This window comes from Sturnira hondurensis, unplaced genomic scaffold (genome assembly GCF_014824575.4).
Source record: "Sturnira hondurensis isolate 20B ecotype Veracruz unplaced genomic scaffold, ASM1482457v3 Scaffold0000880, whole genome shotgun sequence".
Classification (NCBI taxonomy): domain Eukaryota; kingdom Metazoa; phylum Chordata; class Mammalia; order Chiroptera; family Phyllostomidae; genus Sturnira; species Sturnira hondurensis.
In genome coordinates, this window is record NW_028073511.1 from 2811725 (window position 1) to 2825375 (window position 13651).

Consider the following 13651-nt stretch of genomic DNA (forward strand, 5'->3'; position numbering starts at 1 on the left):
TGACCTCTGCAGGAAAATTGTCCCAGTCCTACTCTGCACCGGGACATGGTTCTGCAAGTCCAGGCCCCACTCTTCTCTATAGGATCGGAGCTCCTGCAGGGCAGGGGCTCAATAGTTGGTGCTTAATGGAGAATGGATGAGTGAATGGTTGCAATCCAGGTACTCTGGCAATGTTCTGATGGGTCTACAGGATTGATTTTAAAGTCTTTAAGTCCTGATTTTAAGGACTGAACTGGGGACTCTAACTCTTTAGATTAAAAGGGGCTTTGGCTTACTGAAGAGTCGCCTCCAATTGCTGAGAATTCAGTATTAGCAGGGAGCTGACCTGGGAGGCACAAGGACAAAAGGTCTTTCCCTCTGTCTGTGCTATAGCACGAGACGGCAAGATCCGATGACACCATGTTTTAAAAGGCCTAGCAGAACCCTGGATGGTGTGCCTCTGTCGGTAGGAGCATCGCTCCACAGACTGAAATGTCGTGGGTTTGATTCCCAGCCAGGGCACATACACAGTTTGCAGGTTCGATCCCCAGTCAGGGCATATATGAGAAGGCAACCAATCGATGTTTCTCTCTCACATCAATATTTCTCTCTCTCTCAATCTCCCTCCCTCCCTCCCTCCAAACAAACAAACAAACAAATAGACAAACTAAAAAATGCCTGGCAGGGTGCCTGACATGAAGCTGGTCCTCAGGAAATTGCAAAATCAGTGCCGGTGGATTTTGTTACTGGCAGGAAGAACTGAGCTTCCAGAGGGAGGGGCCTGGCAAGATGATTCACTGCAGTGAGTATAGAGTACTTTCTGCTTGAGAACTGTATTTCCACTTCCAACCCCAGTACGTGCATTAGTTTCCTGTATATGTACAGGAAACATGTGACAGATTCGCTGCTGTAACAGACTGCCACAACACCAGCAGCTTTCAGCAAAGCAAAGGCATTATCTTACAGGTCTGCAGGTCAGAGGTCTGACATGGGTCTCACGGATTAAACTCAAGGCTGGCAGGACTGGGGGCCTTCTGGGACCTGGGGCCCCCTCCTCCATCTTCAAAGCTGGCAGTGGCAGGTGAGGCCCTTATGCGGACACCTCTCTAGGCTTCTGTGGTCTCATTGCACCTTCTCTCTGTGCCTTCAACCTGGAAAAAGTTTCTCCACTGTTGAGAATTTATGCCATGAGATTGGCCCACCTGGATAACCCAGAGTAATCTTCTTTTCTCAGGTCCAGACCCTTTATCACATCTGCTAAGTTCCTTTTGGCCTGCAAGGTAGCACATCCATGAATTCCCGGGACACCACTAGGGTGGAGTTAGTGCTCTGCCCAATACAGTGAACCACCTTACAAGTTGTCCTAAGTATGTCCTCCGTGCAGGGGCTGCCCTTCAGAGGGCCTCCCTATCATCTTCGTCATAGCAAATCACTAGAGGAGCTTACCACCTGCCAGGCACTGTCTAAGGACCTGACATTGCTTGACCTCCTCAGTCCTCAGAAAAGCTGTACGAGGCTCCCCATTCCTGGTGTGCGGGCCACACATTGAGACTTCTTCCTAAACAGCGCAGTCAGAAAGGAGGTGGTAAGTTCACCCCAGAGAAACCTGACCAGCTCGGCCAGGTGGTCAAGGTCCACGTAGGCAGCCCCGCATCACGTTGATAATGTGCACTACTGCTAGGGTGTGCTGTGAAGGGCATGTGACCCCCGTGAGCTTCCTCCAAAACTCCGTAGCCCCAGTCCAGGCCCGAGAAAAACCTCAGACAAGCTCCAGGGCAGGGGCGTGCCACCAGAGTCCTGACCAGGATTCCTCAAAACCGCCGTGGTCGCCAGGAAGAGACTAAGGGGGCAGGACAGCAGGATGTAATGTGCTCTCCTGGATGCAGTCCTGGCACAGAAAAGGACACTGAGCAAAAACTAAGGAAGTCTGAAAGAAGTATGGGCTTTAGTTAGTAATCAAGCATCAGTGCCCGTTCCCTGACTGTAACAAATGTTAACAAAAGGGAAAGCTGGTTGTGATGTATATGGGAACCCTGTACTGTCTTCTCAGTTTTTCTGTAAATCTGAAACTTTTCTAAAACATAGAGTCTATTAGAAGAATAAGCAAAATAATAAGTAATTGAATAAAACTCTACAAGACAGGTGCTCCCTCTTTTACTGATAAGGAAGCCAAGGCACAAAGATGTGACTTGTCTTGTGAACAGGGAGCCAGGAGTTGAACCACGATTCTGGCTCCCAAGTCCGTGTTCTTGACCATGTTTCTTCTTCTCTGGGGGCTGTCCAATCCCCCCAAGGTCAGGATCTGTCTCTTCCCTCAGACCAGGTGCAGGATTGTGTCTCTGACCCTTGAGGCAGGGGGTTACATTTTCTGTCAGGCCCGGCACCATCTCCTGGTTGCTGGTCGGAGTACAGCTGCATCCTGAGTTTTAGGAGTGGGCCAGAGCTTCCCAGCCAGGAGGCTTTAGCCTCCCCCACCCACCCTGGGGCCACTTAGCAATGTTTGGCGACATTTTTGGTTGTCATGGCTGGGGGACTGCTGCTGGCATCTAGTGGGTGAAGACTGGAGATGCTGCTGAACATCTTACAGAGCCCAGAGAAGCCCCCCAAACAAAGAATTACCTGGCCCCCAATGTCAATAGTGCCAAGGCTGAGAAACCCTGGGATTAGACCTTATTTCTAACGCTCCCCCTCTTTCCCATAAGGACAGTCACGCGTGTCTAAGCACGTAGGCCCATCCGGGGTCTGGGCACTAAGGTCACCACCAGCAGAACCGCAACTCCACCCTGGGGAACAGAGGGGGCGGGGCCAGCGCAAGCCTCACTCCTGTCTCTCCCTGCCCTGCCTCAGTTGCCCAGACTACCTGACCTCCATCATGGCTTTTTTGGCAGAGCCACCAGGATGCCCTGTGTCCTGGGCGGAAGAAAGTTACCAGCCCCCAAAAGGTCACAGCTGAGCCAGCCCTTCTTGGCCCCAGCCCCATGAGCGCATGAAGACATGAGACATCCCACAGCGTGGCTCCGGGCTGGCTCTGGGCTTGCTCCGGGCAGCCAGGCTGGGGTGCGGCCGGGAGCGGGCAGCCGCCGACTCAGCCAGACGGGCCTGTCAAGGCAGCTGGGCTCCTTTGGGCAAGTCATAACTTTCTGGACCTTGGTTTCTTTGTATGTTAAAAGCAGAGAACACTCACCCTCTCTATTTTTGAGAGAACAGCGTAGTCAGGCATTTTTATTGAATGCTGACTCAGGCCCCGGTTCCAGGTGCTAGAAAAGATGTGGGGGACAAACAGCACCCAGTCTGCGGAGGGAGACAGACAATAAAGCGGCCAACAGCGATTCTGCTGCTAGCGTTCCAGGACCCGCGGCGGCTGGCGGCTGTTGTAGCACCCCTGTCCTCTGCCGACTCTCCCTACAGCCTCTCTCTGGTGTGTCCGGCAGGGGCTGGAAGCCTGAAAACTACGTTTCCCAAACTCCAGGTGGGTTCTGTCAATGGGAGGAACCGGTGAGAGATGGGAAAATTTGAGGGAGAAAGAGCGAATGGCTTAATCTGCCCTGCAGGTGACGTCTGAAGCAGCGGCAGCAGTGGCGGGCACCAGGGGCAGGTGCTTTCGAGGCCTCAGTGGGCCGCAGGGACCTTGGTTACTGCTCAGTGGCAGCTATTCTAGCTGCTAAACGCCAAGTGCGGGCCTGTGGATTCCAGCCCAGGAATGGCAGCGGCCTTCTAGCCTCTGAGCATCAACCACCTCCTCCCTTTCCTGACATTCAGAACCAATTCCCTGTACGAGACCCCTTCTACTTAAAGCACCTGGAACGACGTCTGTCTCCGTGATTGGATTCTAACGGATGCAAATGGTGTTCAATGAGGTGACAAATGTGAAAATGCTTTGCTTCTTATTCCTGCAAGGCCAAAAGCAGAGAGGAAACTCCAATCCCAAACTCTCAGTGACTTTTTCCCTCAGTGGGAATCTGACATCACCCCACCCATCAGTTTGACTGCTTTTGCTCTGGTCCTCCCAATGGGACCATGGTTATCTTCAGTGACCGGGTGTGCGCGCACACACACAGACACACCCTGGCTAATACCCTCCTCCACTGCCAGCATCTCCTTCACGACCCGCAGCCTGCTTTTCTTCTCTTGTCTGCTCAGAAGCTCTCTGATTATCCGATTCAGGCCCACTCTCTGTACCCTTCCTCTCTTTTGCTTTGTTTGTTCTCTTCAACAGTGTCAGGTTGTCCTCCAAAACCTATAGACTTAGCAAGTAAAGTAAGCTCGTTAGGCCGGCATAACCTTAAAAAAGAACCTGTTGACTCAGAACAGGGCCACAGGTGTGGATGAAATTCTCTCTCGCCACCTCCAAATGCCACTCCATTCAGATGCCTGAAATTCCTCCCCCGGAATTTCAAATTAGGACAAATTATCTTAAATGAGGCTTTCCAGGAGTCCATAAGTCTCCCAAATTCATACTGGAATAAAGCTATGTTTATCTGGGGTGGAGTTTTGGGGGAAGTGATCATGTCTCCCATCAGATTGTCAAAGAAGCATGGGATCCAGGAAAAGCCATGCCCGGTAGGTTAAAGCGAGGCCGCCTGTCAGTCAGGAAGGAGCGCATCATTGTCTCCCAAGTGGGGCTGGGGGAGAAACACCAATGTCTACATAAACTTCTATTTACACAGGATTCATTAATATTTACTTTTTCTCTCATCTTTTTGCCTTTTTACTTGGATATAGTTATTATGTACATTACATATTAACACAATAGCACAGGTATATAATTTATAAGTAAATATATTGGGACTGATGTTCAATTTTTTAAAATTGACAGAGGTGCCCGGTCAAAACAGTGTGGAGGAAGCAGAACCCCCCATGCACCTGCGCACGCGTGCTCATTGCAGCATCTTTCACAAGTGCCAAAGGGCAGACACTCCCCGAGCAGCCATCAACGTGAAAATGGAGTTTTCCGTGTGGTGTATCCATAAATGGAATACTATTCGACCATAAAAGGATACATGCTACAACATGAATAAACCTTGAACACGTTACACAGAGTGAAATTAGCCAGACACGAAAGGACAAATACTCGATTCCATTTACAGTATATGGATATCCAGAATAAGCAAATTCACAGAGACAGAACATTCGATTAGAGGTCAGCAGGGGCTGAAGAGAAAGAGGAACAGGGAGAGTTATGGGTTGAATTTTGTCCCCCCAGAAAGAAATGCTGAAACCCTAAACCTCAGAACGTCAGAATGTAATATCACGTGGAAATAAAGTCTGTGCAGATTTAGCCAGGTTAAGATTTTATTTGGCCGTTAAGATTTTAAAGGCAGTTAAGAACTGACTTTTTCCAATAGAACTGATATCCTTATAAAAAAAAGGATATTTGACACAGAGACAGACATGTGCAAAGGGAAGACGATGTGAAGACCCAGGGAGAAGATGGCCACGTGACTGGAGTGAAGAATCTACAAGCCAAGGATGGCAAGCAACTGGCAGAAGCTAGATGAGGTGAGGAAGGATTCTCCCCTGGGCGGTCAGGGAGAGCGCCGCCCTGCTGGATCCTGGGTTGTGTACTCCTGGCCCCCAGAACTGGGGCAATACGTTGCTGTTATTCTGAGCCACCTAGTTATCGGCATTTTGTCATGACCACCCATAAAACTAACACAGGGAGTTATGACTTATTGGTTACAGAATTTCTCTTTGAAGTGATAAAAAAAGTTTGGAAATAGATAGTGGTGATGGGTGCACAACATGTTTAATGTAATTAATGCCACTAAGTTGTACACTTAAAAAATAGTTTAAGTGGAAAAATTTATGTTACATGTATTTTACCATACTTTAAACAATAATGTAATAAACCAAAACCACGGAATTGTACACTTTAAATGGGTAAATTTTGTGTGAATTACATCTTGATAAAGCTGTTTGAAAAATAGTTTATGTGTGGAGAGGCAAAAGACCCAGAATAGCAAACACAACATCGAAGAACAAAGTTGGGAGACTGGCACAACTCAACTTCAAGACTTACTATAAAAGTACAGAAATTGCCCTGGCTGGTATAGCTCAGTGGATTGAGTGCGGGCCTGTGAACCAGACGATTGCAGTTTGATTCCCAGTCAGAGCACGTGCCTGGGTTGCAGGCCAGTTCCCCGCAGGGGATGCACGAGAGGCAACCATACATTGATATTTTTCTCCTGTACTTCCCTTCCCCTCTAAAGATAAATAAAATCTTTTTAAAAAATTAAATAAATAAAAGTACAGAAATCAATACAGTGTGGTATTTGTGAACGGACAAATAGATGAATGGGACAGAATACAGCGTCCAGAAATAGACCCACAAATATAGTCAACTGATCTTTGACAAAGAAGGAGAGGCAACACAATGGAGCAAAGGTTGTCTTTTCACCAAATGGAGGAAACAGGACTTGAACAGACACCTGTACACTTATGTTTATTGCATCATTATTCACAACAGCCAAAAAGCAGAAACAACCCAAGTGTACACCACCAAAAATGTACACCGAGAGGCTGGTGTAGCCCAGTGGATTGAGTTCCAGCCTTCGAACCAAAGGGTTGCCAGTTCGATTCCCAGTCAGGGCACATGCCTGGGTTATGGGCCAGGTCCCCAGCAGGGGACATGTGAGAGGCAACCACACATTGATGTTTCCCTCCCTCTCTTTCTCCTTCCCTTCCCCTCTGTGTAAATTAATTAATTAAATAGGTTTTTTTAAAAAAAGAAGGTACACCAAAAATGTACATTATATACATATTACTAAGAAGCCAATCTGGAACAACTGACATTCACATGCAAAAATAATTAATCTAGACACGGGACTTCCGGCCAAGATGGAAGTGTAGGTGGAAACACTGTGCCCTCTCCGACAACCAAACTTAAAGACAGCTAAGTTTGAGAAACAAAGACACAGCCAAAACAGTGAAAATTGAATGGTACAGAAGTCTGACAACAATCCACTCAGCCAGACTGGTAAGAGGGGCAGAGTCAGTGGCGGAGCAGGGTCGGGCTGGAAAGATCAGTTGGTCCCACCGACCCAGGAGTGGAGGCGGAGGTGGTTGGTGGATCCCAGGCGTGGGGTGGCGAAGAGGGGGAACCCAGTGAGGGCGCAGGGCGGCTGGCTGACTGTGGTCACACATTCGCCCGCAGATAAACCAAGCGAAGGAGCCAACAGTGAGACAGACCCTACAGGCTAGGGCCCCAGTGATGGGAATTAGAGCCTGAAAGTGCCAACTGGAAAGACTTTCTTGGGGCCAAGGGTCTGGGAGAGGCTACCGGGCTCACAGAGAGGTTTGTTGGAGAGACCCACAGGGTCCTGGAGAGTACACGGGCCAACACACCTGGGAACCAGCACCAGAGGGGCCCAATTTGCTTGTGGGAAGCTGCAGAGGAGACAGAAATCTGAGAGAGAGTAGAGCCGAGCAAAGCGCCATTTTTTTTCTCTCTGACCCCGCCCCCACGTACAGGGTCACAACCCAGCGATTTGGTCGCCCTGCCCTGGTGAACACCTAAGGCTCCGCCCCTCAAACATAATAGGTGTGAACAGACTAAACATTATGACTCAAGAACAGCTCAAAGCCCCAGAGCCTGTAATTCTAAGTGACCAAGAAATAGCCAGCCTTTCAGATGCACAGTTCAAAACACTGGTGATCAGGATGCTCACAGAATTGGTTGATTTTAGCCACAAATTGGAGGAACATATGAAAGATAAACTGATTGAAATGAAGGCAAATGACAGGAAACCAATAGTGATGAAAAGGAAACTGGGACTCAAATCAAGGGAGTGGACCAGAAGGAAGAAAGAAACAACCAAACAGAAGAGAATGAAGAAACAAGAATTCAAAAAAATGAGGAGAGGCTTAGGAACCTCCAGGACATCTTCAAACGTTCTAACATCCGAATTATAGGGGTACCAGAAGGGGAAGAGGAACAGCCAAGAGTGAAAAACTTATTTGAACAAAAAATAAAGGAGAACTTCCCCAGTCTGGCAAAGGAAATAGACTTTCAGGAAATCCAGGAAGCTCAGAGAGTCCCAAAGAAGTTGGACCCAAGAAGGAACACACCAAGGCACATCATAATTACATTAGCCAAGATTAAAATGAAGGAGAGAATCCTAGAAGTAGCAAGAGATAAGGGGACAGTCACCTATAAAGGAGTGCCCATCAGACTGTCAGCAGATTTCTCAAAAGAGACTTTACAGGCAAGAAGGGGCTGGAAAGAAGTATTCCAAGTCATGAAATCCAAAGACCTACAGCCAAGATTGCTCTATCCAGCAAAGCTCTATCCAGCAAAGCTCTAGATTGCTCTATCCAGAATGGAAGGACAGATAAAGTGCTTCTCAGATAAGGTCAAATTCAAGGAGTTCATCGTCACCAAGCCCTTATTATATGAAATGTTAAAGGGACTTATCTAAAAAAAGGAGATAAAAAGATATGAACAGTGAAAGGACAGCAAACTCACAGTTATCAACAACCACACCTAAAACAAAAGCAAACTAAGAGGACAGCTAGATCAGGAGCGGAACCACAGAAATGAAGATCACATGGAGGGTTAGCAATAGGAGAGTGGGAGGAGGAGAAGGGGAGAGAAGGTACAGAGAATAAGTAGCATAGATGGTAGGTGAAAAATAGAAAGGGGAAGAGCAGGAATGCTGGGAAATACAGAAACTAAAGAACTTGTGACACATGGACATGAACGAAAGGGGGGAAATGGTGGGGGAGGGGTGTGCAGGGTGGAAGGGAGTGAAGGGGGGGAATGGGACAACTGTAATGGCATAATCAATAAAATATATTTTTTTAAAAATCTAGACGTGGACATCACACATAATACAAAAATTAACTCAGAATGAACCATAGGCCTAAATAAAAATACAAAACTATAAAAGTCTTAGAAGATAGCTCTGGTCTTGTGGCTCAGTTGGTTAGAGTGTTGTCCTGGACATCAGAATGTTGCTGGTTTGATTTCTGGTCAGGGCACTTACCTAAATTGTGGGTTTTGTCCCCTGTCAGGGCGTGTTCAGAAGGCAACCAAATGATGTTTCTCTCTCACATTGGTGTTCTTCTCTCTCTCTCTCTCTCAATTTCAATCTATAAACATATCCTTGGATGAGGATTTTAAAATAACTCCTAGAAGATAATTGCAAAGGAGAAAATAATGAAATAATTTTCATGAAATAATTAATAAGGTGAACTTCACTAAATTCAAAAGATTCTTCTCTGCAAAGACACTTTCAAGAGAATGAGAATATGAGCTTGAAGAGAACATTAGCAAATGATATATCTGATAAAGGACTGTTGTCCAAAATATGTGAAGAACTCTCGCCTTGGCTGGGCGGCACCTCTGGCTGGAGTGCTGAAGTGCAAGCCAAAATGCATGAAGAACTCTTAAAACTCAACAATAAGAAAATGCATCCCCCAATATAAAATTGGGCAAAAGGCCTGAACAAACACTTCACTGAAGAAGATATAGAGATTGCAAACAAGCACATGAAAAGATGCTCAATATGGTAAATCATTAGGGAAATGCAAATTAAAGCAATGATTAGATACCACTACATACCTATTAAAATGGCCAAAATCTGGAACATTGACAACATCAAATGCTATGAGGATGAGGAGCAACAGGAATTCTCATTCATTGCTGGTGGGAGTGCAAAATGGTACGGATGCTTTGAAAACAGGTTGGTGGCTCCTTACAAAATCCAACAGGATGTTATCATACAGTCCAGCCACTGCACTCCTGGGCATTAATCACAGGGGTTGAAAACTTACGTCCACACAAAAACTTGCACATGGACGTTTACGCAGCTCTATTCATAATTGCTAAAACTTGGAAGCAACTAAGATGTCTTTAGCAGGAAAATGGATAAATAAACTTGGTACAACCAGACAATGGAGTATTATTCAACACTAGAAAGAAATGAGCCGTCAAGCCAGGAAAAGACATGGAGGAACATAAAATACATGTTACTAAGAAGTCGATCTGGAAAGTCTCCATAGTGTATGATTCCAACTGTGTGACATTCTGGAAAAGGCAAAAGTATAGAGATGGTAAAAAGATAAATAGTTGCCAGGGGTGTGCGAGGAGGGATGAATGGGTGAGGCACACAGGACTATCAGGGCAGTGAAACAACCGTGTATGGCACTGTAGTGGTAGATATGCATTTTTATACATTTGTCAAAGCCCACGGATGTGCCCTGGCTGGTGTGGTTCAGTGGATTGAGCGCTGGCCTGCAAACCAAGGGGTCGCTGGTTCAATTCCCAGTCAGGGCACATGCCTGAGTTGCTGGCCAATCCCCGGTGGGGGACACTTGAGAGGCAACCACACATTGATGTTTCTCTCCCTCTCTTTTTCTCCCCCTTCCCCTCTGTCTAAAACAAACAAACAAACAAAGACCTATGTTGCATACCACCAGGAATAAACTCTAACACGCTTAATGTAAACTATGGACTTTGGGTGATAATGACGTGGCCATGTGAATTCATCCACTGTAACAGATGCGGCCCTCTGGACCCGGGTGTCGATAGTGAGGAGGCTGTGCGTTTGCACGGGCGGAGGGGACGTGAGGAATCACCGTATTCTCTATTCGATTCTGCTGTGAACCTAAAACCGCTCTAGAAAATAAAGTCTTTTTTAAAAATGTAAATGCTGGCATGGTCCTAAAAAGTTAACACGCTTATTTATATTTGTTATAAAGTTGAATTACTAAAAAAAAAATTGGAGGCCTGTGCATGAGGATATTTATACATGATTAATGGCTGACATTTCATTAATTTACCATGAGCCTGAAGGGGAAGAGATCTCCTCTGGGGGTGGAGGGTCAGCGAGGACCTGGGCCCTCCCCTCCTCCAGGCTTCGGACCTTAAGCCAGTTGCCTGGCCTCTGTGCTTCAGCTTCCTACTCTGTGAAATCCGAGAAATAGGGTACTTGCTATTAACTGATATTTAATACTGTAAATATTAAGTGGCTAGTTCACGTGAAGTGCTGTAAGATGTGCCTGCCGCACAGTATGTACCGTCTAAGGGTTTGTGCACAAGACACAGTAACAGACGTGCCCTCGGATACTCACCGGCTGCTGGCGAGCGAGTGGGAGGAAAGCGCTGGGCAAGCGTTAATGTTCACTGAGAGCAGTGCTATTGTTCCAGGTGCTCCTTCGGTCGTCCCTCCACTGAGAAGTGGGAACGGTCCTCCCAGGTTTACACAGAAGTGGGCGCTCCCAGCGTTCGAATGATTTGCTCCAAATCACGTAGCCAGGTGGTAGTGACTGAGCCAGGATGCGAACTGAATCTCCACGACACCAAACTCAGCCCCACTCTTTCCACTGTCCTCTGCCAGGTTCCGGGTACCCCAATTACCAGTGAGACAGAGGGCCACATCTCCATCTTCAGCAGCCAGCTTGGAGGTTGGGGACACACGAGAACATAGCACAGTTCTCTGTACCTGCGAGAGGCTGTGTCGGGGACTGGATACTGCACTTGGCCTCAGAAAATGTGGTACAAGTCCCAGGGCACCCACTACCAGTTGCGTGGCCACGGGCAAGTCACTTCCCCTCACTGTGCCTCCGGTTCTTCATTTGTAAAATGGGGATAATAACTGTGTGGGCACTGAAGGAAGAAACAAATCTAGGAATATCTAGCAAGGGGCTAGCAGATAGAGCCTGCCCAGCTCCTGTTTACGAAATGGGACACATCACGGTTACCTCCCATCACCAAGAGTAGGAGATTGAGACAGAACCAGGCCTGCGGCTCAAAGCTCCCCTCGCCCAATCACCATCCTGTCATTTCCTTCAGGAAGTGGGGTTTAGAGTCCGGTCCCTTACTCAGTGCCCATCAGGGAGGGAGTCCTGAGGGAGCTGGAGGTCCCTCCCTAGCAAGTGCCCCCCACACAAACGCACCTCCTTCTACACAGCCCTCTGCAGGGAGGTGCTCCACTGTGTGCTCTCCGACATTCTCCAGGGCAAGGCGGAGACCACAGCTGTGGTCCAGCTGCAGAACCCAGCCCAGCCCACTGGCCCCATGCCAGAGACAGGAAGCTGGGAAGAGCTGTACATGCCTGCTGGACACTGGGGCAGGGTGGACACTGGGGCAGGATGGACGCCAGGGGATGGAGCCAGGCCAGGCCTGCTGAATGCATTGTTTGGAAAGGACTGTCCAGGAGAGCTCTGCAGGGCCACTGTCAGCCTTGGTTGTCTGGAAGGCTCTAGGGGTAAGAGGTGAGGAAAGAGCAGTGGGTGGTAGTCTGGAAACCTGGTTTTCCATGTGTGAAACTAGCAATATTTATTGAACTCTTTGGGGCAGATGCAATTCTAGGGAATACACTAGCAGACAGACAAAGTCCCCTCCTAGAGCTTTCATTCTACCAATAAACAAGCAAATAGGAAAAGTGATGATAAGGTCTGTGAAGAATAATCAAATGGTGTGAGAGACAGAGAATGAGGGGTCTGGGATGGCCCTTCTGAGAAGGGATGAGTTAGCAGAGGAAATAAGGAAAGGAGGAAGGGGGCCACATGAATATCTAGGGGAAGTATATGTTGTGCAGGGGGAGGAGCAAGTGCAAAGGCCCTGAGGCAAGCAGAGGAGGCAAATTGAAAAAACAAACTCAGGAAGCAGTAGGGAGGGAAGGAAATGAGTGAGGGAGATGAAGGCGAGGCAGATAGAGCCCCTCTCACTTGTGGACCTTTAGGGCTGGTGTTAAGGACTTTGCATTTTACTCTGAGCTGATCAGTGGGACTCAGGGAATCTGGGCTGGACTTGGGTACAGAGTCCACCTAGTGTTGTGTGTGTGGTGGGAGGCAATTTCTGCCTCTGCTCATTTATCTGCAGGTCCTAGCCAGGACCTGAAGGAGGAGAGCAACAGACCAGGACCAGGTGAGGCGTGTGAAGCCTAGAGTTAAGCAAAGCCCTTGGCTCAGGTGTCAAACTGAAGGGGGCATCAAAAACCTGGTCACTAGCCCTGGCTGGTGTAGCTCAGTGGATTGAGTGCGGGCCTGTAAACCAGATGATCGCGGTTCGATTCTATTCCCAGTCAGGGCTCGTGCCTGGGTTGCAGGCCAGTTCCCGGCAGGGGAACGCACCTGAGGCAACCATACATTGATGTTTCTCTCCCTCTCTCCTTCCCTTCCCCTCTAAAGATAAATTTTAAAAAAACCCTAGTCATTAAAATAAACAAATTTTCCTGCAATATATCTAAAAACCAAAATTAATACTCCCCAAATCCATGATGAACAAAATGCCAACATTGCCAGTAAAGACAGGATCTAACTCTGAACTTGCCTGGCCCACTCACCTTACCCTAATCTGGGTCCTGGTCTCATAAAGTTTCACTTCTAAGAACAGGCAGCTGAATGGTGAAGCTGTAATGTGCTAACTTGGTGGGCTTTTTAAAAACTTTTGGATAACAGTGTTGGCTCCCTGCCTAATATTGTACCCCTGATGAGTGCCCCACCTGCCTCACTTATCCAGGCCCCTAGTCCTGGCCCTGGATACCAGTGAGATAACTAGGTTCCACACTGAGGGCCCCATCACCCCTCCTGAGGCTCAGGGAGGTGAAGGGCCTCCCCCAGGGGCTGGGCTCTGAACCAGCGGGGGCCAAGCCCCACCGCCTGACCATCACACCCTACCATGCTCTGTCCTGGAGCATTGTTTTTAATGAGTGTTGATTTGTAAAAA